Source organism: Arachis hypogaea, chromosome 17 (assembly GCF_003086295.3).
Source record: "Arachis hypogaea cultivar Tifrunner chromosome 17, arahy.Tifrunner.gnm2.J5K5, whole genome shotgun sequence".
In the NCBI taxonomy this organism is placed as follows: Eukaryota; Viridiplantae; Streptophyta; class Magnoliopsida; order Fabales; family Fabaceae; genus Arachis; species Arachis hypogaea.
Window position 1 is genome coordinate 131873729 of NC_092052.1, and position 26506 is coordinate 131900234.

Sequence of the window (26506 nt, forward strand, 5' to 3'; positions counted from 1 at the left end):
TCCAATACTCTTTTCTTTTTTAACTGGCGGCCACCCCACCTTCGTCAATAATCATTTCATTTCACGGTCGCTACTTGACTTGTCACACTCCACTCACCCTTAATAAAAATAACCATAAACTTGAAGATAAAAATAATCATCCGCATACCTAATGAATTGAACATCTAACATATTTTAATTATATATAACTAAACTCAATCCAATCAAAATAATCATCTACATAAAAATAAAATAACCATTCGCATACCTACTAAAATGATCATCATAAATTGACCATTAAAATAGAAGAAGAAGATGAATAAACAGAAAAAATTATTATTGTGGTGAAACATAATTTTAAAGGACTAGTCATGACAAAAGCGGCACTGTTGTTGAAGCATAGGGCTCAAATCATGAAAGAAGCTGACCATACTTGGATCCAAAGAAGAAGAAAAACATGGTGATATCATCGGTGAAAAGAGACTTGAAAAAATGGGAGAAAGCGAAACCGGTTCTGAAGAGAGACACGAAAACATATATATTAAGCTTCAAATAAACATATATATATATTGAAGCCAACTAAAAACATAAACTAAGATCTCTATATACATACATAAGCAAGAAACCCTAATCAAATGCAAAATGATGCTATTTAAATAATTCTGGAAAAGACCACATTATGAACTTTGCATAAATATCAGACTCCAAAAATTCAATATGAGCAGCACGTCCAACAAATGAGTTCAAATTCTTGCCATATGAAGACACATCGAAATTCACATCACAACGCATCAAAACTCGACGATGTTCATCGTGATTCACTCTCACTTGATCCAAAATATCATTTAACATTTCTATGAACATTCTTCCTTTCTTTGATCTGTCATTTGATGCTGCTGGGCATGATTCTATTCTAGCCGAATGATAAGGAATATAACCATCCTATTTAAAAAAAAAAAAAAAGGAAAAAAATTGTTAATCATTATTGCTAGTGATGATAAGAATCAGTAAATAAAACTCGTAGAGATGATTTTTTTTTTTTTTTTTTAAGAAACATTAAAGAAATTAAAGTAATACCTGAGGAGAAGATATCAAGATAATATTCCTAAAGTATTCCAAGGTCTTTTGCTGGAAAAATGAAAAGAAAAGAAAAGAAAAAAAAATTATTTAAAAAAATAATTAATATTCAGTATAATTTACATTTCTCAAAATTTTCTTAAAAGGAAAGGTCACATTTGATCACTTAAAATATTTTTGAAGGTAAAAACTCAAGTGCAGTCGACTTCACGTAAAGTTGATAATTGAGAACCGTTAGATGATTTGACTGATTTGACTAAATTTTCATCTAAGAGCTCTCAACTATCAACTTCACATGAAGTCGACTGCACCTGAGCTTTTACCTTTTTTGAAATAAGAACTATTGGACTATTAAAATATTTTTGAAATTTAAACGTGAAATTGGTTTAATTATTCTGTTGTTTCTTATAGTTTCGTGAAATTTTCAATTAGGTCCCTATATATATTTTTTTTAATTGGGTCCCTACACCAAATTTTTTTTCAATTAAGTCCCTCTTAGTAGTAATTAGCTTAATTTTATAGGGACCCAACTAAAAAAAAGAATTGGTACAGGGATCTAAATAAAAGGAAAAAAAGTGTAGGGATCCAATTAAAAAAAATTGGTGCAAGGACTCAATTAAAAGAAAAAAAAGTATAGAGACCTAATTGAAAATTTCACGAAACTATAGGGATCAATAGAGTAATTAAACCAAAAAAATTTAAAGTTGATATATAATTTTTTTGTTTTTACAAGGACTACTCCGTCGTAGATCTGAATTTTATTTAAGGGTTTGTTTTTTGTCAATGAATTGCTGCATGCATAAAGTAAAGGTTCGAATTCTCAATACTTGCTTAAGCGGACTAGTGAACTAACTACTAAATGAAACGAACATGGTTAGAGTTGATATATAATAGTGTAAGATTTATAATACCTTAGAGAGTTTATAGAGAAATGTATTTTGAAAATGTGGATCATCAGTGAATGTGAGTTGATGAATGCATTGTGTGCCTTTTAACTTCTTAAAAAGCCATAATCCAGAATTGAATAATGAGTTGGAACTGTAAAGATACCCTAAATGTGGACCAGATATGGACATATACGTATACAAGTATCTTAGATATGGTTCCATCAAACTATCTGCAAATACATAATCAACACAATGTTACTAATAATTAATACAGTTAATCTAGATGTTGAGGGACATAATTGAATAAAGTGATAATTTGGAGTTTTAATTTATTTTTTAATATTTAAATAATTAAAATTTTAAATATATATGTTATTTTTTGAAAATATTAAAACGATAAAAAAATTAGAAGAATAATTAAAAGAATTAGTTAGGATTTCTAATTAATTTTTAATTGAATATATATTGAAATGCTAGGAGTAAAATTGAAATAAATTATTACGGATAAAATTAAAATCAAATATAAATGTCGAGGGTAAAAAATATACTTCTAATTTATATTTTTATAAATGGAGATCATACTAAAAATATTTTTAAAATTTATTTTTTTTATTGAAATTTGTTAATATAGTAACATTTTTATTAAAAACAAATACAAAATAAATAATACTATTCATAAATTATAATAAATAATATTTTAAATACTATTTGATATTGTTAGAATATAATTAGGATCAATTAGTATTATTTAGTATATCTGAATATTTATTATAGGAAATTACGTCTTTATTATTACGATTCTTTTAGTACCTATAAATACCCTTTTATATTGTATCATTCCAGATAACTTGAATAAACAACTGGAATACACTCAATAATACACAAATCCTTTCTCCAGTTTAGTCTCTTGTTTCTAACAGATATATTATTTTGAAACAGAAGTACTATATTGTAATATGTATAAAAAATCATTTATTTATATAAAATAATATTAAAATATATAATAAACATTAAAAATATATAAAATAATATATATAAATATATAACTACTAATTTGATAAATAATTTTTGTTATGCAAATAAAAGATTTTTCATATTACTTTTGCAAAAGTGACCTACCTGCGAGTGCAGATCTTATAATGAGGTTGCCCATAGAGTGTCCAACAAAACTTAGGTGAATATCTCCCAAAATTCCTGAATTTGATGCTTTATCCATTTTTCTCTTCACAAAAGAAATAACTTCTTTAGCCAGCCTTTGACCCATTATTCTAAAATCATCAGATGCTGTTCTATCTTCATTGGCTTCTGACATAAGAAATTCCACTTCAGGATCAATTAAAACCCATTGATTTCTAACAAGTCTTAGGTCTAAATGATGCCCCTGCAACATTTTATTAAACGATAAATATATAATCTTTTTAGATTTATTTCAAAAGCATTTTAACATTTCATCAAATACCTAAATAAATCAAATATGATTTTATTCGAATCGGATTGAATCAATTTAAATCTAGCACTACTAAAAAAATTATTTTTAACCGTCATTTATTTTTTTTACGGTAATAGAAATAATCGCTAATATATTTACTGGCAATAAGACATTATCCGTCTTATTCTTTGTTGCTAAAAAATTTTAGCAACAATTATATAATTGTCAATAAAAAATCTTTTAATAGCCGCAAAAAGTATATAATTGTCATTATAATATATAGTAATAACAACAAATATATAATTACTACAGAAATATAAATTAAATAAGATATATAGTGACTATTAAATTACTGCCATAAAAAATTTGTCACTAAAAATTATTTTTGTTGTATTGTGACACTACAAGAAAGTACCGGAATAGCGACCGAAAAAATTGATTGCTAACAACGACCGATTTAGTAACCGAAATATTGGTCGTCATTTAGCGACTGAATACTTCAGCGACCGATTTAGTGGCCGAAATATGGGTTGCTATTTAGCGACTGATCTTGTTAGCGACCAAAATTAGTTTGTATGGTTAGGTCTTGCATGAAAATCGGTCGCTAAAATCGATCACTAAATATTAGCGACCAACATTGGTTACTATTTTGAATTTAGTCACCAAAATTTTAGCAACTACCAGAATCGGTCGCCAAATCGGTCGCTATTCTAATAATTTCTTTTAGTGTGATAGGGTTTAGAGAGGAAAATAAGATGGACATGCCTGAAAGCCATGGACAAAGACAACAATGTTCAAGACATGAAAATGGTGTTCCGATTGGTCGTGGGTAATGTTAGGTAGTCGTTGGAAGCTGTGTGAGGCTGTAAAAAGCTTGGTATGTATCAAATATGAATCTTGACTAATAGTTCTTCGTTGTGCATTTGTGATCACATGTTCAACCGTCACAATTGGTGTTCTTAAAGGGTCTCCAAATATATGCATGTCTTGAATTGATCGGTTGTTAATCTGCAAAAACAATAGCCATGCTTTATTAATTAATTATAATCAAATTTAATTAATTCCTAATCGTCCGTATGTATATGATTCACGATTACTTACCCGCATGTGTGCAATGCTCCTTCGATGCATCTCAGCACGTGTTACTGCGGTTTGAATAGGCTGTGTATGAATTACAACACAATTTTTCATTTTATTATTAATCCTTTCAATTACAAATTATTTATTTTGGTTTTAGAGATTAGTATAGTAGCAGGGACGATTCAGAAATATTATCACGAGGGGTCAATAATATATATAATATTAAAAAAATATATAAAAAATTATATAATGTAAGACGTATTATAAAAATATACCGATAAAAAATATATTTTAAAGTATACAAAATGCATGTGTATTTTTTTACTTCATAAAATTCATCAATAATAGAATTTATATCAAATTTTTCAGCAATTTTTTTCTTAATGTAATTAAACGACAATTAGCAAAAAATTCATCTTTTATTTTGTTTTTGAGTTATTCTTCACAATATTCGTAGCTGAAAAAAATCTCTCAGTTGTAGCATTTGAAACAGAGAGAGTTAATACCAAACAAATCAAGAATGACGATCACAAGAAGAAAAAGAATCCACTTTGTGAGATTTAAAAAATTTTATTTAACTGAAAAATATTAGTAATAATACTTTTTTTAAATTTTTTTAATATTGTTACTTACTTTTTAGATATTAAAAATCATTAATATTTAGGTTGGATTGGACTTTTATTTATACTAGACTAAATATTAAATATATTTTTTTAAAAATTAAATCATACTTAATACTTTATTACTATTATTTTTATTAAAAAAAAACCTTTAGCGGGTCGAAGCCTCGGGTCGCCCCCCTATATGTCCGTCTCTGACTAGTATTAAGTAAAATTATAGAATATTTGAAAAAAATTTGAAGACCAGCATTTTTTATTTATATTGTTCGATATTTTAAGTCAATAGCCTAAGATTTTTAATCCATCACCATACTTTTAACAAACACTTTTAAATATTATTGACTGATCAAAAATAATAAACTATACTGGCTTTATAATATTGGTTAGACTCAAATTTTTTATTTTGTTTAGTATAGTTAAGAAACTGTCATATATTTTATCAAAGATTTAGTTAGAAATTGAAGGAGATAATAGAAACTTCTAAAAGTTAAACATTTCAAATTTAATCAAAGGATGGAAGTTTATTATATATTACATGGAGAAAAGGATAAATAGGTCCTTGACTTTTTGTTTCGCAGATATTTTTGTTCCTGACAATTGAAAAACACTTTTAAGTTCCTGACTTTCACAAAATTTGGACGGATCAGTCCCTCCGTCCAAATGCCTCTGTCAGGGATTGATCCGTCCAAATGCCTCCGTCAGGGACTGATTCGTACAAGTTTTGTGAATGTTAAAGACTTAAAAGTATTTTTCAATAGTTAGGGACAAAAATGTCCACAGAACAAAAAGTCAGGGACCTATTTGTCCTTTTCTCATGAGATAGAGATAATGAATTAGGGCGATGTAAGCACTAACCTCGTCGTTAAGCTTCCATAAAGTGAGAGCTCTTTTGTGTTTACCACGATTTGAAGATAAATTAATCCCATTATTTATATAATGATGGGGCATCTCAACCTTAGAGTACACCATCCATATTGACCATTCAACTTTTCTATCCTTACACCATGTTTCTCTTAAATACTTTAGAATCTGTATTTTGTTTTCCCTACCAACAAGTGAATATAATCATGCATGTTTATTTAACAATCAACCATCAAATTAATAAGAAAAAAAAGATAAATTAATCCTTAACTTTTTAGTTTGCAGACATTTAAGTTTTTGACTTTTTCAAAATCTGAACATATTAATCCCTGAGTCTAATTTGTTGTACAATTTTAAAAATTTTCTTACGTGTACATTCGTATCAACCAGGTCAATATAACGAGAATCACGTTTGATTTTTCTGTTAAGTCTGACAGATCCAAGTGAATATAAGGAATCGATATGTCCATGTTTTAAAAAGGTCACAAACTTAAATATATTTTCAAATTTTCAAAGACTTAAATGCCTGCAGATCAAAATGTTAAAGACCTATTTGTTATTTTTTTTAATGATATAAGATGAGAAAGCAAACCTGTGAAATTTTAAAAATTCGTTCCATAAGTTGAACAATTGATCTCCTAATAAATCCAAACACTTCAAAAGTTCTTTTTGACTAAGAGATTTGAGGTTTCCAGCATTCAAAAAATCAACACTAAATCCCTGTACAAATTTGGTACCAATTTGGACGAATTAATAGTTATTTTAAATGGAAATAGTAATTCATATATAAGTTGAAAATTGAAAAAAAAAAAAAAAAAAACCTCTTGGCCATTTTGTGATTTTCCTTGTGTCAAAACTTGATTTGCTTGAAGTATGGAATTTAATGAGTTCATATTTAACAGAAATTCTGAAATATCAATAGCTTGATCAATTGCTTTACTAAGTCTTTGAAATTCTTCAAGTAATATATCACGAGCAGTTAATAATGCTTTAATAAACATTTTCTTTTTCACATCTAAATAAGCGATTGCACCAAAGCCCTGCTTAATTAGTCACATAAAACGTTTTGTTAAGAAACTCAATATAAGGGGGTTAAGGAAAAATGTGACACCTAATAATGTTTAATAATTGAGAAATACTATTTGTATAACAAAATCAACCACTAAAATCAGTTGCCAATGTATTTGTGTATAAATACATGTGTGATTTAATTTATTTTCAATGTGTATTTATATTTTAACATGTATTTTATATTGATGACTGACTTTGGTGGCTGATTTTGGTGTACACGTAGCATAATCTTTAATAATTAGAACATACTTGATTATTCTTTAGTGTGTTATAACTTTGGCCAACATTCACTTCACTGGTGGCTGAATTTCTGAAATAGATAAATTAAAGTGAAAATATGTAACTTTTTTTTTTAATAAAATATATTTTTTATTTCTAACGTTTGTGGTTTTTTTAAAAATACCCCTAACGTTTAATTTCATTCAATTTTATCCCTAATATTTTCGATTAATTCAATTTTATCCCTAACGTTTTCGATTTGTGTCAAAACTATCTTTGGAAGTTTTTAATTTTGTCCCTAACATTTTACATGGAATTAATGTTTAGGGATAATTTTGACTCAAATTAAAAATATTAGAGACAAAATTGAATGTAACTAAACGTTAGGAATATTTTTGAAGAAAATCGCAAATATTAGAAACAAAAAACATACTTTATCTCTTTTTTTTCTTTTTTGTTATTTTAAAGTGAACACCTAACTATATGTATTGAAGCATGCTCATAAAAACTTGTGATTAAAAAGTTAAGGTCATATTGTATGCATAGTAAAAAAAAATATATTTTATGAAATTTTTAGTTCAATTTTAATTTCCTTTTTTTTTATGAAAAAAAAAATACATTGATATCTCCTCAAATATATTTTAGTAATAACATGCATTTGATGCTTAAACATTATTCATGTATGCATAGTATCATGAAACTGCTCATTATAAAAGACTAAGATAAAAAAAACATATATATTGTTATACCTAATAAATCTTTTTGTAAAAGGATAGAGTCTCTTTTTGAATTTATGTCAATTTTTGTATAGATTTTTATCTCTTTTTATATAATTTAATTTTCTAGCTTATACTAATTTTTTTAGGAGAAACCAAAATTGAACTCTTAATCTTTTGTTCATAAATAAAAGCTCTGAATTTCACCAAATAAAAATTAAGGTTAACATTAATGAATGTTAAAATGAAAGCATGGTTGATTAATCTAATTAAAGATGATATTAAAATGTGGCAAACCTGGGAAATTTTGATGAAGATTTGAGAATACATGTATGTACAGTAACATCAATGAGCACTGCATGTAAGGAATCAAAATAGACAGGACAATATGAATGCAACCCTAATAGAGCTTTAGGAGGAATCCGAAATTCATGGATAGTTGGAGAAGAATCCAGAGAAGCTTCCAATTCACCACTATATATATACCAATGTCAATCATAAATATGTATAATCAAATTTAATTTTTTGGCTTAACAATTAATAATCAAAATAGAACTTAAAAAGTTTTATGTATACGCTAATTTATTTTTCAAAAGATATTAAATAATAAAAAATATTTTTTAAAAATTAATTTGAGATATCTAATCTTTTGGAAACTAAATTGACACATTTTTTATTTTTTAAAAATAATTTTTTTGACCGATTTTTTAAGTTTAATTGTTGTGCTGGTTCTTACAGTTTTATCAAATTTTTAATTAAGTCTCTATATTTTTTTTTAATTGGGTTCCTACGTTACTTTTAATTTTGTAATTAGATCTTTCTTAGTGTAAAAAATATTAGAATTAACTGAATATTTCTCCACAAATTGAAGATATCGATAATTAAGAACCTAATCGGACATTTGATCACATTTTTTGGGAGAAATGTTCTGTTAATTTTAATATTTTTGACATAAAAATGACCTAATTATAAAATTAAAAGTAGTATAAAAACTCAATTAAAAAAAATATAGAAACCTAATTATAAATTTGGTAAAACTGCATGAACAAACAAAATAATTAAATTTATTTTATATGACTCACCCGTTCTCATAATATTTGGTAACATAGATAAGCTCAAACTTTAAAATAACAGCAGTAGTGATGAATCCCTGCATTATTTAATTTAATAGCACAATAAGATAAATAGGCAACTAGCTATTATTTGAACAATGAGATCATGGATGATTAATTAATTAATTACCTCAAATTCAGTATGAAATAAGTTGAATAAGATCATGATACATAGATAAATGTCTTGCTTTGCATATCTAATCCGAAAGGGCTGTGTTGAGAAACTGTTGTCTTTTTCTTCAATCCTCCATATGCCCTTTATATAGCTTGGATCCATCTCATCAGGAGCTATATATAGTTATTAATCATACGATTTAATAAAAAGATTTAATTTTTAATCATATTATATGTACATTATAAATTAACTATTAAATTAGTCACTTATATAAAATATATATTAAAAATAACTGATTTAGTGACTAATTTTTAATATATACATAGCATACAAAAATTTATCCATACATTTCAATTATGGATTACTAGCTATATTGTCAAAAGCAACTAGTTTTTTAAATTCATTATTTAAAAAAACAATTTATAGGATTATAATACAAGGCTAAAAAATTTTGATATGGAATTAAAATGAGTGATATACTTTAACATTGTAATTTTTTGTGTTTTTTAAAATTATGAGAGTACACAAATCGAACCATTCGATTTGTGTTTAAAAAAGTGAAAAAATTCAAAGTACATGGATCCGATTTGTGATTAAAAATTTAAAAAATTCAGGGTACACAAATCGGACCCTCCGATTACTGTAATCGGACCGTCCGATTACTCTCCTTCCTATCGGACCGTCCGATTTGCTTGACCTAGTCATCACAGCATGGTAAAACACCCTATATCTCCATAACTATGCCATACACCATTACTTACTCCATATCAAAATTAAAAAAGTGATAATACAAATATGATTGAATAAATGAAACTAAATAAAATCTTTCTTAATTTTAATTTAAATTACCTTCATACTGAACAACTCTAGAGGGAATTCCGAAAGATTGATTTTCATTATCATCATCCCATCTCATGGTAATTTTAATCCTATACCATCTACACAAATTAAAACAAAATAAACATTGTCAAATTCAGTAAAGGAATTCTAAATAAATAAAGAAAAAAAAAAGTAATTAATTAGTTGGAGATGTATGTATATATACCCTTGCTTAAATAGGTCAAGATTGTGAAATCTGTGAATGTAAATGCCAATTTGTGGTACTGTTTCCAACATAATTAAAACATGATTTAATTAAACATCTCATTGCAATGTGTAATTAACATTCATTCATTCTCACCTCCCTCCTTAGACCTGCAAATTTATGATAATGTTACAACCAAATGTGAGATTTTTAACCAAAAATTAAAGCCCTACTATTACATGTATGAGATCATAAACAATTAATAAAGGATCCCCTTGTTTTGGTAACAAAACTTATTAACGAATTAATTAAGAAAAAACAAAACTGAGGGAAAACGAATACCTACTTGAGAAGGGGAATGTGATTCTGGGATTTGCAATGAAATTATTGTGTATCAAATTATGGAATTATGATTATTACAATTTGAAGATTTGGGAATTGATTTGACTTGTTTGCGTTACGCTTTGACCTCCCTAAAAAAAGAAGTGTGTGAATCCTTTTATACTGTTATCTATTTTTTATATTTTATGATTTTTGCAACGCTTTGAGGGACAACATTATTTGACAGGATTTAATACTCTTATATTATATGAGACACTAATTTTTCTTATAAATACGTCTAAACATGATAAAATAAATTAAAGGTTAATAGTCAAAATAGTATTTAAAAAAATAAAAGTAATTGTAGATTTAAATTTTAAAGTAGTTATTAATTTTATTAATTTTCTCCCAAATTTTAAAATGGCCATTGAATTTTTATTCAAGTCTCAAATTGGTCTTTAAATTTTTAATTGTTTCAATTTGTATCTCAAATTTTTACTATATTTTATGTTAGTTTTTAGAGTATTTTTCGATAACAGTATCATGATGTGTCATGATGACATAGGCGATAGCCAATATTAAAATATGATTTAATTATATAATACAATGAATATTAAAATACGATTAATTATATAATACAATGATGACATATTGACCTGGAAGGTAGTATCACGTATTATAACACATACTACAAGAAAAATGTCGAATATCGTCAAATTTATCGGTAAATTTACTAAAAAAATCTGTCGATAACATATTTACCATCACAATAAATTTAACGGAATAAACTTCGCTGGTAATTATTTACTAGCAGATTTTTTTGTTTGTCACTAATTATCGTAGAAAATTTTTGCTAGTAATTTTTATCATCAGATTTTTCTTCCAGTAAATTCGATGATAATAGATTATTAATTAATAATTAAATTAATAACTACAAGTGGTTTAACTGACGGTCTTAAATTTTAATTTTTTATAAAATAATCTATAATTTTAAATATTTAAATTCAATAATTTTTAAACTAATAAATAAAAAAAACAATACTAATTAACTCAGAAAATAATTACCTCAGATAATAATAAACTTATAAAATTAACAACAATAAATAATAAGTCAATAATTAATTCAGAAAATAAATAAGTTCAGATTAACTCAGACCATTAACAACAATCAACTAATTAATTTAAAAATTAATTAACTCAGATAATAATAACCTTAGAAAATTGACAACAACAAACAATAAGTCAATAATGAACTCAGAAAATAAACATGTTCATATTAATTCAGACAATTAACAATAATTAATTAATTAACTCAAAAATAATTAACTCAGATAATAATAAATTTAAAAAATTAACAACAATAAACAATAACTCAATAATTAATTCAAAAAATAAATAAGTTAAGATAATTAATAACAATAAACTAATTAATTCAGAAAATTAATAATAATAAACTAATTAACTTAAAAAATAATTAACTTAGATAATAATAAACTAGAAAATTGACAACAATAAACAATAAGACAATAACTAACTTAAAAAATAAACAAATTAAGGTTAACTCAGATAATTAACAATAATTAAATAATTAATTTAAAAAATAATTAACTCAAACAATAATAAACTTAGAAAATTAACAACAATAAACAATAAGTCAATAATTAACTCAGAAAATAAACAAGTTAAGATTAACTCAAATAATTAGCAACAATCAACTAATTAACTCAGATAATAATAAACTTAGAAAATTAACAATAAACAATAAGCCAATAATTAACTCAAAAAATAAACAAGTTAAAATTAACTTATACAGTTAACAACAATCAACTAATTAACTTAAAAAATAATTAACTTAGATAATAATAAACTTAAAAAATTAATAACAATAAATTATAAGTCAATAATTAATTTAAAAAATAAACAAATTAATTAATTCAGATAATTAACAACAACTAACTAATTAATTCAAAAAAAATTAACTCAAACAACATCAGAACAGAAATTAGAACAATGCAGTTAAGAATCTTACACTTACAGAACAATAAACAAAAATAAAAACAATAAACAGAAATCAAAATAATAAACACAGGATCATAAAAATAAAATTCAAAATCAAAATCATAAACAAAATTTCAAACATAAAATCATTAAAACAGAATTTAAAAGAAAAAGCTAAATCAAAATAAAATTAAAAAACCCTAAATCTAAATTAATATATGAAGTAAATATAAAAAACAGTTAAATTTCTAATACAAGCATTATAATTACAAATTTTTTAATACATAACAAATTAAAATTAGATAAATTAGGGTTTAGAGTTTAACTATCCAAAACTAATTAGTGAGTTATCTGGAGACAGTGACGACACGGAAGACTTTTTTAGCGTGGTGGCAGCACGAACGGTAAAGTGGTGGTGGCGGTGACCAATTGGCAAGGCTGTATTAGGGTTTATTTTAAATAAAATAAAAAATAGTAGGAATAAGGAGAAGGACAATATACCTAGAGGGAGGAAAGAGGCAGCTCCGACGACAGAGAGCAGTGGCGACAATGATGGCAGCAGTGGCACCGACAGCGGTGGTGGGAATGACGAAAATGATAGTGATAGAGCGACCAACGCGACACAAGAAGTCCACGCAGTCTTTAAACGCTGTTGGTGGTGGCCGATGCTGGTGGAGAAGCAGCTGCCGGAGGTGGTTTGTAGGGGGGAGAGAGAGGGGGGGCGAAGGTTCGAATTTGGGACAAGATTACCGGCGGATAAATCCGACGATAATGCTTTGCAAATGACCAAAACGCAGCGTTCCACTAATTCGGATTACCGGCGGATAAATCCATGGATAAATCCGACGGTAATGATTGCGACAATTTTTTTTTCCTCCAATTATTACCAGCAAATTTACCATTGAAAAATCAAATTCGACGGTAATTTTTTTACCCAACAAATTTATTGACAAATCTGCCAGTAAATTCGTCGGTAATTTTAGTCTCTAAAATTAAATAACGTAAATCAAATAATTAACAATCTCTCATTTTTTGTTTCACAAATTCAAATTTTTTATTTTTTTTAAACCGATTAATTTCTCTCTATTTATGTATGTTGCTTATATAAAAATTATTATTTTAACAAATACTTTTAAATTTTCAATTCATACAAACTTGTTATAATATTTTAGTATTAACAATATTTTTAATATATATATATATATATATATATATATATATATATATATATTATTTTAGTAAAAGAATTATATAATTAACTAAAATATATTTATCTTTTGTTTTGGTCTAAAAGACGCATATTCGTATATAGCAAACCAGAACTTAATAAGTTTTACCTTTTAGTATCTGATTAAAAAATAATAATAATTTTTCTTAATGTATAAGTTATGTTTCAATTCTTTTATAAAATAATTGGTTGTATCATAAATAGTTATTTAATATATCACTATCATAAAATAATTTTTTTTCAAAAATTTAAGCCAATAAAAAATATATAAATAATTACATTTTTAATACATTTTTTATAATTTTTTTTTTGTATTTATATGAATTTTATATAGATTTTATTTTTTTTTTATTTGTCTTACGTTATTTTTTTATTTTTTTTTTAAGAGTAACAAGATCTAAATTCTAACATTTTCAGCCATAAAAATTCTGATATTATATTATAAAATTACTTTTTTAAAATTTTAATCTAATAAAAAAAAGACATATAAATAATTATTATGTGATATTAAATTGACACGTCGAAAAATTCTGTTATGACACATGTCATTCATACAGGCCATGACTCCATAGCATGGTCGAACTTTGTTCTAATATGTGACACTAGCTATTTATATGAGCTTGTCGTTAATGTAAACACTAAAGGAAATAATTAATTGGGTCACAAAATAAAAATTTAGGATCCAAGTTTAAGGGAGGGTGGGGGAGATTAGGAACTCAAATAAAAACTAAGAAAACCATTTTGAATCTCAATTTACTGAGTAAGAATGACTTTTTTATTAATTAAATAATGACATACGGTATAAATTATTTTATACTACATCATCATTTAGCTGATAAAAATGAACAATTTAATTAATTGTTATATTTTTTTAAGAATCAAATTGAAAAATCTAATTTAGCAAAGACTAAACTAAAATATACATAATTATCTTTTAATTATAAACCATTAGTATTTTATAATATTACGGAATTGTAAGTTTTTATTTAAAATAAATTATATTTTAATATATAATTTTTTATTATAAATTTTAAAAATTAATAATATCCAATATTCTTGTAATAAATTTTAAAGATTTATCGAAAGAAAGAAAAGGATATGAGATTTATGTATTTGTTTCTCTATGTATAGTGAACATTTTATGGACTAGCGTTTTTTTTTTTTTTTTTTTTTGGTTAGAAGTACTTTTGGATAGGCCTTTCTTGTCAAGTTATCAAAAATAAGAATAAAAATAATAATTTGAAAAGAAATATTTTGATTATAAATTTAAGAAACGGTGGCATGTAGATTAAAAACTCAAGAGAAGTAGAATAAACGGAGAATGAAAAAAAAAAATTCTAAAAGAAAAATTTTAATTTAATTATAATAAAATAAAAAGTAAAGTATTAAATTAGTCTTTTATGTTTGATTGTAATTCTGTTTTAATTTTTAAAGTTTAAAGTGTTTTATTTAAATTCAAAATATTTTCATTTAGTCTTAATATAGTCCCACCGTGAGGTCAAAATTAAATAATTAAAGAAATGTCTTACATAACAACCGTACAAGAACAATGTCGATAATTTGGAGAACAAGTACAAGTTCCAGAGGTACAAAATCAACCGTGGATGTATCAATACATTTATTTATCATTCTTTTTAGTTCTATAGAAAATATTTTATTTAAATTGTAAGAAGAATGATAAATAAATGTATTGATGCATTCACGATTGATTTTGTGTCTCTGAAATTTATACTTGTTCTCCAGATTATTGATATTGTTCTTGTACTAGTGTCATGTAAGACATTTTATTAATTATTTAATTTTGATCTAACGGTATAATTATATTGAAATTAAATAAAACTTTTGTGAATTTAAATAGGACACTTTAAACATTAAAAATCAAAATATAATTACGCTCAAGTATAAGAAACCAATTTAATACTTTACTCTAAAAATGAAATATCATGTGATATATTTTAATTGTCGAATTAATAATATATAATGAATTTTGAATATTAGTCTAATTAAAGACGTTTGGATATAAACTCACATAGTGTAATTGGGGATGGATGAGAACAAATTATTCTCCTTAAAGAAAGTTGCATGGACAAAATAGAGAGAGATTTGCGAGCTAGATAAGGAAGTAAGAACATCCAGATTCACATAAAACGGATAATTTAAGCATATCCAAAAACACACTCAAGATTATTAATTGACAAAGAGAGGAGACACATCCCTAATTTATTGCCATACTTGATCATAGAAGAGACACGTAATATTTTATTCTTATTATTATATATATATATGAACTTCATATATATATAATATAATAATAACTTAAATGAAGATAGAGAAAAGCCCATCTGGAAGATTGAGAAATTCTATGATTTGAGACAAATTGGAATGGCTTTGGTTGGTGAGAGCTCATCAAAATCACTACTTTTGAGTGCAACTTAATATGTGCATAGGTAGAAATAAATGAAGGCTTTTGCAATTTTGAAGAGACAGATCTAGAAGTCTCGTTGTGATTTTTTTTTGTTGGTTGACTTAAAAAAAAAAAGAAAAACCAAAAGTTCAGGTACTATTTATAGGGTGTTCATGGATCGGATCGTATTCGCAGATTTGCGGTAAATATACGATCCGATCTGCAAAGTGCGGATACAATCCGATCCGCACATTAATCAAATCGAATAGAATTCGATTCGCACCCTTTACGGATCGGATCGCGGATATCTGCTCTACATCCGCATATTCGATTCGTGGATCCATATAATAATAATTAAAATATATATATATATAATATATATATATATATATATATATATATATATATATATTTGGTATTATATTTATTTGTTTGTATGTTTTAGTTAGTAATTATTATTCATATATTGTATTATTTTATTTTTGTTATTTAAAAAAAATTGATTAAAAATATTTTAGGAATAAATAAGTTAAAATGTGGAAGAAATATTTTTATTAAATTTTTTACATAAAAATATGATTAAAAAGAGAAGAAGATTCAATTATGCAGATATATCTGATATCCGATTCGCACATTTGCGGATCAGATCAGATCAGATCCGACGCAGAAAAAAAAATGCAGATATCATATCCGATCTGATTTGATGGAAATTATGCGGATTGGATCGAATTTTCGACTATATCCGATCCGTATACACCCCTAACTATTTATATAGATATGTAGTTTCGCCTAAAATTATTCTTAATTTTTTTTAAGGAAAGAAAAATTTTATTTGATCACGATATAATATTATTATTATCTTTGTCATAGTGTCGAGATCACTGTATTTGTATCTCACATGATCAAATAAAAGTCACCACACCAATTTCAATTTATGATATCCTTTATCTTAAACACTAAGGGATCAATAAATCTAAAATCATTTTGATGATTAGAAATAAGATTAAACGCCTCCACACAATCCATCTCACAAATAATATTTCGTTGATTCACATCTCAAACTAAGAGATATCTTCTCCAAATAACAAATAATTTCCTTCGAAAAATACTATTACTCTCAGTTATTGCTAAACACCATCGTTGTCAATTCCTATTACAATCTCTGATAACGCAAGCAAAACTAACATTATTACCAGAATTAAGATAACTAGCATCACAATTAATTTTAAAAGTACCCATAGATGGAGAATTTCAAGAGCCATTTAATGTAGAAGGATGAGACACCCATTGCAATTCAAAAATCCTCATAAGCTCCTTTTCTGAAGCTAAAGCCAAACAAGTCACTTTTTCAAAAAGAATTTGAAAGGATGTTCTTTGCTATGATACAAGGTCCAGTTCTTTAAATTCAGGAGATAGCAAGACATATTCAGCCTGTGTCACACAAGCTGAGCTTTTGGATAATCACGAATACAATGTAAAATCAATTCATGACAAAAAAAGATATCTTGGACACCTATCCGAGTTCGACATACCTCTCCTAAAGAAAAAATTTGCAGTAGCCAAAGCCTCCATAAGACAAAGCCAAGCCAAAAATTTGTGCTTCTCCAGAACAAACCATCGCCAAAGCCAAAGTCAGTTCCCCTGCTCCTCCCAACCAAATTGCTTCTTATATAACCACAAGTAACCATTGCGCGAGTCATATACCTTCGAAGCAGATCCGAACCAACACCAACTCACTTGCACATCTGGATTATGTTAGGTACCAGACAAATGACACAACAAAATATAGAGATGAAAAATTAGAAATTTGTATAAAATATGGAAACAATTGAATAACTTTCTTTGAGAATTACAACTTCTCTCTATCACAAGGAGACTACAATAACACTCTCTCTCTCTATATATAGAAGAAAACTACTCAAAGAAATATTATGTTATTCTCTTTGGATGATTTGATTGAAATGAATTAAAGAAAAACTCAATTTATAGGTGAGTCTCTTCAATATGAACCATCCGTCAATTAGAGGTATATAATTCTTCTCTTTTTCAACCACTAAAATTCTAAGGTTATAAACTAAGATTGTTTATTACCTCTCATTTTATTTAGTTATTATTTATTTATATATTTTCTAAAATTAGCTTTACTAATTTTCACAATCTCCCACTTAAAGCTAATTTTGATAAATTTTCAAAATTCATGTTGCTCATGTATTCCATAGGCCGTATGAGGATCTACACCATTCAAACTTTTCTGTGTTGATTGGTTTTGTCATGGCATCTGCTAGGTTATTTTTAGTGTGAATCTTCTGCATATCAACACTTCCTTCTTCTACTACTTCCCGAACAAAGTGATATTGTACTCCAATGTGTTTTGTTCTTGAATGAAAGGCAGGATTCCTTGCAATGTGCAAGGCACTCTGACTATCACAATACACAGAAATCTTCTGTTGTTTGTGCCCGAGTTCTTCTATCAACCTTTGGATCCAAATAGCTTCCTTGCATGCTTGTGTAGCTGCTATATATTCAGCTTTTGTAGTAGATAAAGCTACAACAGTCTGTAATTTAGATAGCCAGCTCACAGCTCCTCCTGCAAGTGTAAACACATAGCCTGTAGTAGATTTTCGTTTATCAAGATCACCTGCAAAGTCTGAGTCGACATATCCATTGACAATGAATTCTGATCCTCCAAAACATAATGCAACATTTGAGGTTCCTTTGATGTATCTCAAGATCCTCTTAACAACATTCCAATGCTCTTTACCCGGATCTGCCATAAATCGACTTACCACCGCAACTGCTTGAGCAATATCTGGCCTTGTACAGATCATGGCATACATAAGGCTTCCCACCGCTGATGCATACGGTACTCGAGACATTTCCATCCTCTCTGCTTCACTACTAGGGCACATACTTGAGGATAATTTGAAATTCAAAGGAAGTGGGGTTGAAATTGGCTTACATTCTTGCATATTGAAGCGTTGCAAGATTTTCTTCAAATAATTCTTTTGCGATAGCCAAATCTTCCTATCCTTTTTGTCTCGGTGAATTTGCATCCCTAAAATCTTGTTTGCTGGTCCCAAGTCTTTCATATCAAACTCCCTAGCCAACTGTGCCTTCAATTCTTGGATTTGATCTTTGTTGGGACCTACCACCAACATGTCATCCACATACAATAGTAGAATGATGAAATCATTATCACCAGACCTCTTGTAATAAGTACAATGATCTGAAATAAGTCTGTTGTATCCAAGGCTAATAATGAAAGAATCAAATCTCTTGTACCAACACCTTGGCGCCTGCTTTAGACCGTACAGAGATTTAGTTAACCTGCAAACCAAGTTTTCTTTTCCTTGTTCTTCAAAACCTTCTGGTTGGAGCATATATATCTCTTCTTCAAGTTCTCCATGAAGAAAAGCAGTCTTTACATCTAATTGCTCTAGATGTAAATCAAATGCAGCACACATAGCCAAAACTACTCTAATAGTAGTTAGTCTCACCACCGGAGAAAATATTTCATTGAAGTCAATACCTTCTTTCTGAACATATCCCTTGACAACCAATCTTGCACGATATCGTTCCACCTGATCATTACTATCTCGTTTGATCTTGTAAACCCATTTGTTACCAATGGCTTTCCGACCTGCTGGAAGTTCAACAAGTTTCCAGGTATGGTTCCTATGTAATGCCTCAATTTCTTCTTGCATTGCTGTCATCCACATAGAAGTGTCTGGATTGCGCATAGCCTCCATAAAAATTGTTGGCTCTCCATCTTCTGTCAAAAGACAATATGCATCATGGTTTGTCAAAACATAATTTGAGTGCCATGATGGTGTTCTTCTTTGTCGAGTGGATCGACGAACTTCTATGTCATTAGCCTCTGCTTCTTGTTCTTCGTGCTGTGGTTCTGCTTCAGAAAGATCACCTTCTCTGCATTTTTCATCTATTTGAACAGTGGTAATCTCTTTAATAGTGCTGTCATTTTCTTGTTCTTTTTGCAATTCATCTTCTGCAAATATCACATCTCTACTGACAACTACCTTGCGGGCAGTGGGATCCCACAGGCGATACCCCTTAACACCGTCAGCATAACCCAAGAATATACATTTTCTAGACTTTGGGTCTAGCTTTGTTCTTTCTTGGGAATTGTACATCACGTACACAGGACAACCAAATATATGTAAAGAAGAATAATTAGGTGGCTTACCTTGCCACATCTCCATTGGTGTCTTTAACCCAATTGCAGTTGATGGTGACCGATTTATCACATAACAGGCGGTTTTAACAGCTTCTGCCCAAAAAAACTTGGCTAAACCTGCAGTTTGCAACATAGCTCGTGCTCTTTCTAGGAGAGTCCTATTCATTCGCTCTGCTACACCATTTTGCTGAGGCGTATATGCAACTGTGAATTGTCGTTGAATACCTGCTTGCTTGCAAAATGTTATAAAATCACCATCAACATATTCTCCTCCATTATCTGTCCTTAAACACTTGATCTTCTTTCCAGATTCAAGTTCTAACTTTGCTTTGAACTCTTTGAACATCGCAAACACGTCTGACTTTTTCTTGATCGGGTACACCCATAGCCTCCTAGAGTAATCATCAATAAATGATACAAGATATTTTGCTCCTCCTAGGGACATCTCCGGCGATTCCCACACATCAGAATGAATCAACTCCAATATGTGCTTGCTCCGAGCAGTTGATCTACCAAACGTCAATCTATGTTGTTTGCTTGTAACGCAGTGCTTACAAAATGGTAAGTTTACCGATTTGAGCCCGGGAATGAGATTACGTTCTACAAGAATCTTCAAGCCTCGTTCTGACATGTGGCCTAGTTTGCAATGCCATATCATCGTCATTTCTTCTTGGCTTGTTGAAGCAACTGATGCCTCTGCCTCTTGCAAAGTATCTCCCATAAGCATGTATAGATTTGCTGCAATCTTTTCTGCTTTTATTACCACAAGAGCTCCTTTAACAACTTTTAAGATCCCACCTTCAATATGGGTCTTACAACGAAGTTCATCCAATTGCCCAATCGACAACAAATTCTTCTTCAAGCCTTTCACGTGTCTTATCCCTTGAAGTGAACGAATAGAACCATCAAACATTTTTATTTTGACAGTACCCATTCCAACAATTTCTAAGGCATGATCGTTTCTCATAAACACAGATCCTTCCAAGACAGGTTCATATGTACAAAACCAATCACGATGAGGAGTCATGTGCCATGTTGCTCCTGAATCAACAATCCAAACATCAGTGAGCTGTTTACTGCCTTTAGAACCAATTGTTGCTTCTCCATACAGGATTTCTCCATCATCAGAGGTACTTGCAACACATCCTTGAGAACTTGATCCTTCTGGAACCTTCTCTATACTCTTCTTATTCCAACAATCTTTCTTGAAGTGCCCTCTCTTACCACAATTGTAGCATTTGACCTGCTTCTTACTTTGTGACTTTGGTCTACTTTGACTCCCACTGAAACCACGCTCCATTGATCTCCCTCTTGTCATCAACAAAGCCTCTGCTTGTTTTGAGCTTTCTAATCTATCTTCCTTATTCTTGCGCCTAGATTCTTCTTCAAGAACCGCAGCAGCCATGTCATAAAAAGAAAGATAATCAGTCAAAACATTATTAGTTAAGTTAATGATAAGCTGATCATATGAATCTGGTAGACTTTGAAGTAAGAGCTCTGCACGTTCGTTTTCCGCTATGGTATATTCCAACGATGAGAGTTGGAAAAATAGCGTATTTAGATTGTTGATGTGATCCGTTGCCGATGTGGATTCACTCATTCGAAGAGTATAAAGTCTTCTCTTCAAGAATATCTTGTTGTGAAGTGACTTGACTTCATATAATTTGGTGAGAGCATCCCAAATTTCCTTTGCTGTCTTTTTCTCTGCTACACTTGATAAAACTGAATCAGCTAGTGCCAAGTGTAAGTTTGCAACAGCATTGTTGTCCATCTCCTTCCATTTTTCATCTGTAATTCCAGTGGGTCTACCTTCAATTGCTGTCACGCAATTGTCTTTTCTCATAATGGCTTTTATCTTCAATTTCCATATGGAAAAATTACTCCCACTGAATTTCGGAATTTCATACTTTGCTGCCATTTTTTTTTAGACGGTAACTCGCAGCGGAAAAAAAATATATTAATCAGCAACCTTTGGCTCTGATACCACTGTTAGGTACCAGACAAATGACACAGCAAAATATAGAGATGAAAAATTAGAAATTTGTATAAAATATGGAAACAATTGAATAACTTTCTTTGAGAATTACAACTTCTCTCTATCACAAGGAGACTATAATAACACTCTCTCTTGACAAAAGGAGAACACACTTCTCTCTATATATATATATAGAAGAAAACTACTCAAAGAAATATTATGTTATTCTCTTTGGATGACTTGATTGAAATGAATTAAAGAAAAACTCAATTTATAGGTGAGTCTCTTCAATATGAACCATCCGTCAATTAGAGGTATATAATTCTTCTCTTTTTCAACCACTAAAATTCTAAGGTTATAAACTAAGATTGTTTATTACCTCTCATTTTATTTAGTTATTATTTATTTATATATTTTCTAAAATTAGCTTTACTAATTTTCACAGATTATAAGAAGGAATGTTACCTATCAGACTCTGATTTAGAAGGAAATAAAAATTTTTCAGGTGCCACCTACCAAACGACACCAAAGATTCTTTATCCGAAGATTCGAATCAGAAATGTAAAAATAATCTATCTCATTAGATAGTTAACTCTCCTCCAATTAAAAAACCGAAAATTTTGGTTCAAAACTCTAATACACCAAACAAATCCATCATTTAGCACTTCACAATTCTTGCATAGACTCTTCCAAAAATAAGAATTTGTGTCTCTAAAACAACCGAAACAGTTATCTTGAGAGGAGTGATATTTGGTTGTCAATAATTGAATCTATAACTTGTTTAAATGATAAAAAAAGATCTAAATTATCTTTTTAAATATAGCAATATTAGCACAATAAAAATCTCTAACTAATACCCAATTTCATATTTGTTTGGAGTAAGCTGTACTTTTTAATTAACAAGATTCAAACTTTTACCATTAGTCTATTCCAAATTTTATCTTTTTTTTTATTTGAGTTATTTATCTAAAGAAAGAAAAAGTCTATGAAATCATCAGAATAATATAATTAAAATTTTTCTACAATTTATGGTTGTTAATAATTAGATGATAATTCTGGAACTTCTTTTTTCATTAAAATAAAGATAATTCATCTAATATATTAAAATCGTTATACCCTGACAAAAAAATTGTTAGTGTGATATATTATTTATCGGTGAATAACTTTATGAAAGAATATAATAAATATCGTTTTCATGGAAGTCCGCGTTTTCTAATTTCTATTATTACATAAAGGTCAGACTCTTAGAAATAGACAAAAATATAATTATTTATATATCTTTTTTTATCTATTTAAGTTTTTAGAATTAAAAAAATAACTATACACAAACGATTGTTATACAAAACTAAACAAAAGTATTCTAGAGAACAACATTAAAAGAAAAAAAAAATGGATGAGGATTAGAAGAGTTGGAATAAATTATTTGAGAGTATTGATAATAACAGCGAAAGAATAGAAATTGGTTCGTTGATGCATTGATAACAAATTGACACAGGAGCTCTCACTATACGAATGAGATGTCAATATTCATGTGCTGTTTATATTATTAATTTTGCTACGATTCTCTATTTATTTATATATATAGTTTTAGAATGCTTGACATTCAAGATGAATGAAGGGAAAAAAAATTACAAGAAAGAGATTTTAAAAAAAGAAAAAAAAATATAACCCACCATACTCTAACAAAATAAAATCGGTGTTATATATATATATATATATATATATATATATATATATATATATATATATATATATTATAGCAATAATAATAAATCCAATTGTTTGCATTATAATTATTAGACCCGATTTGATCCGATCGAATTACACAATTTAAACCGAATATCTTTAAACTTTTTGATAAAAAGACAAATATATCCCTAATTTTTTGTTTTGTGAACATTTAAATCCCTAAAAATTAAAAAATACAATTAAATCTCTAAAAAAAAGAGTTTATTATTATTGTTATAAAAAAATCGGTTTTATTCTAATTTGTTAAGAAATTTAAAATAATCGATTCACTCATACGTCCAATAATAATGCAAAACATAAGCATTTTTACAAAAAAAAAACGTTTTAAGCGTTTTTATGGGAGCATTCCCCAATACAAAATTACAGCGAATTAAATTTTTTTAATCTGGATTGACATATTTACAGAGGAAGTGTACTTAATTTTATACTCAAATTATTAGTAATAGTCTAAAAAGTATAAAAATTAAGAATAAATTTTGTACTTTAAATATGTATTAAATTTTTTATTTATACTATTTAGAGACAAATCTAGAAAAAATTAGATAATTCTGTGTAAAATTTATGTAAAATCTTACGTGAATATAATTAAAAAAATATTTTTTTTTATGAATTAGTATGTTCACAAGAAGAATTATCTTAACTGACCATAGTTTTAAGTCCAATCTAGGAGCTACATACACGTAACCTGTTTGTTGAAAATTTTCTATTAGTAAAATTCTCTAGAACAAAACTTAACATAGGAAAAAATAATACACTATTATATAAATTTAAGAGTATAATAAATTACATTATAGATTTTACTTTTTATATTATTGTGTCTCTCTTATAATTAACTTTTGTTATTTGTTAAACCCTCCTTTAAAGTTTGAACACAACACAATATTATTTTGGCTAATAGAATCATCCTACTCTAATAAATTTAGTTTGGTCGAGTGGTCAGTTTATTCATTCGCTTAAGCAAGTATTGGATATTCAAATTCTACCTTATATATGTACGTAACAATCAATTGGTCAACATCAGACCCTTAAATAAAACTGAAAATCTATAGCAAATTAATCTTTAGTCCACTGAATTAGAAGAGATGGTAAAAAATCACAGAAAAAATAATTTCCCTGCCCTAGAATCACCATATAAAAAACCAATAGTAGGTTATAGGGATTATAAACCCTAACCAACTTGGGTTGGTCGAGTGGTCAACTCACTCGTCCGCTTAAGCAAGTGTCGGGAGTTCAAATTCCGCCTTGTGCATGCAACAATCCATTGGCCAGCAGCAGACCCTTAAATGAAGCTCAGATCCGCGACGGATTAGTTCTTGACTTGTCGGGTTGGGAGATACCGTGGGAAACCAAAAAAAAATCCTAATTCTTGTCTAGTCATGTTGGATAAATAATAACATAACGTTTTAAAGAGAAGAAAAAGGAAAATTAAAGACCCCAGCCATAAATAAATGATAGCTATGTTACAAACCGCAAATTAAATAAATTATTTTGTTGTTTCTAGATTGTTTGTCTGGATCCACGTATAGACATATGGCGTTGTACATCAATTGAAAACATACATGTTCCAATTTTCTTGATACACATGCAAATTATACAAAGATGAACAAACTCCATAACTATAATAATAACACTGATTGATTAAAGCTCTTCCAACACCATTTGCTGCTAAAATTAAGAACAGTCTACATCATGAATTAAAATTAAGTGTCACCAAATTTTATGGCTAACTATTATTATTATTATTATTATTATTATTATTATTATTATTATTATTATTCAACAAGTTAAGGATTTATTTGTCTAAATATGCTTTATTTAAAGATTATTCACTGGTTAATGAGTTATTTATACATAAAATACGATTTGAATTTTTGATACTTATTTAATTTAAGCAGACGAATGAATTAGTTACTTGATCAATTCAAATTATTTTTTTTCTAACTCTACCAAGTGCCTAGTGTCAATGATTGAATGAGTATTATATATAGTAACGGTTATTAACAGAAAAACTTTTTTTTTTCTTACAAATAGTAAAATTAATCGACAAATATTACAAATCAATAAGAGTTGTTTTTATTTTTTTTTTCTTCCTTCTAATAATGGGTATGTTTATTAAAAAGACAATTTTGTTCGAGACTATATAGGACACTAGAATATAGGTGATGATGCTTTCAATTTAATTGAGATAGACGACTATTCATTGTGAGAATAAATTCTCTCAAGCTGAATTATATTTTAATTTTGTAAATTTATAATATATGATCTCTCCTCATGATTTGTTCTCTTCTAAAATATATCATGTCTATATTGAACCTTTTAAATTAATATTAAAATATAATAAAATTACGGTAATATTAACAAAAAAAATAGTTAAAAATTATCTTATTTAATTATTAATTATTACAGTAATTAATAAATATTAAATAAAATAAATTTTAATTAATTT

At 27.8% G+C, this 26506-nt stretch overlaps 1 pseudogene; it reads right to left on the bottom strand.

Moving 5' to 3' along the window:
- Positions 1-493: 493 nt before the first annotated feature.
- LOC112763988 (uncharacterized) lies at positions 494-10351 on the bottom strand (annotated as a pseudogene).
- Positions 10352-26506: the final 16155 nt, after the last annotated feature.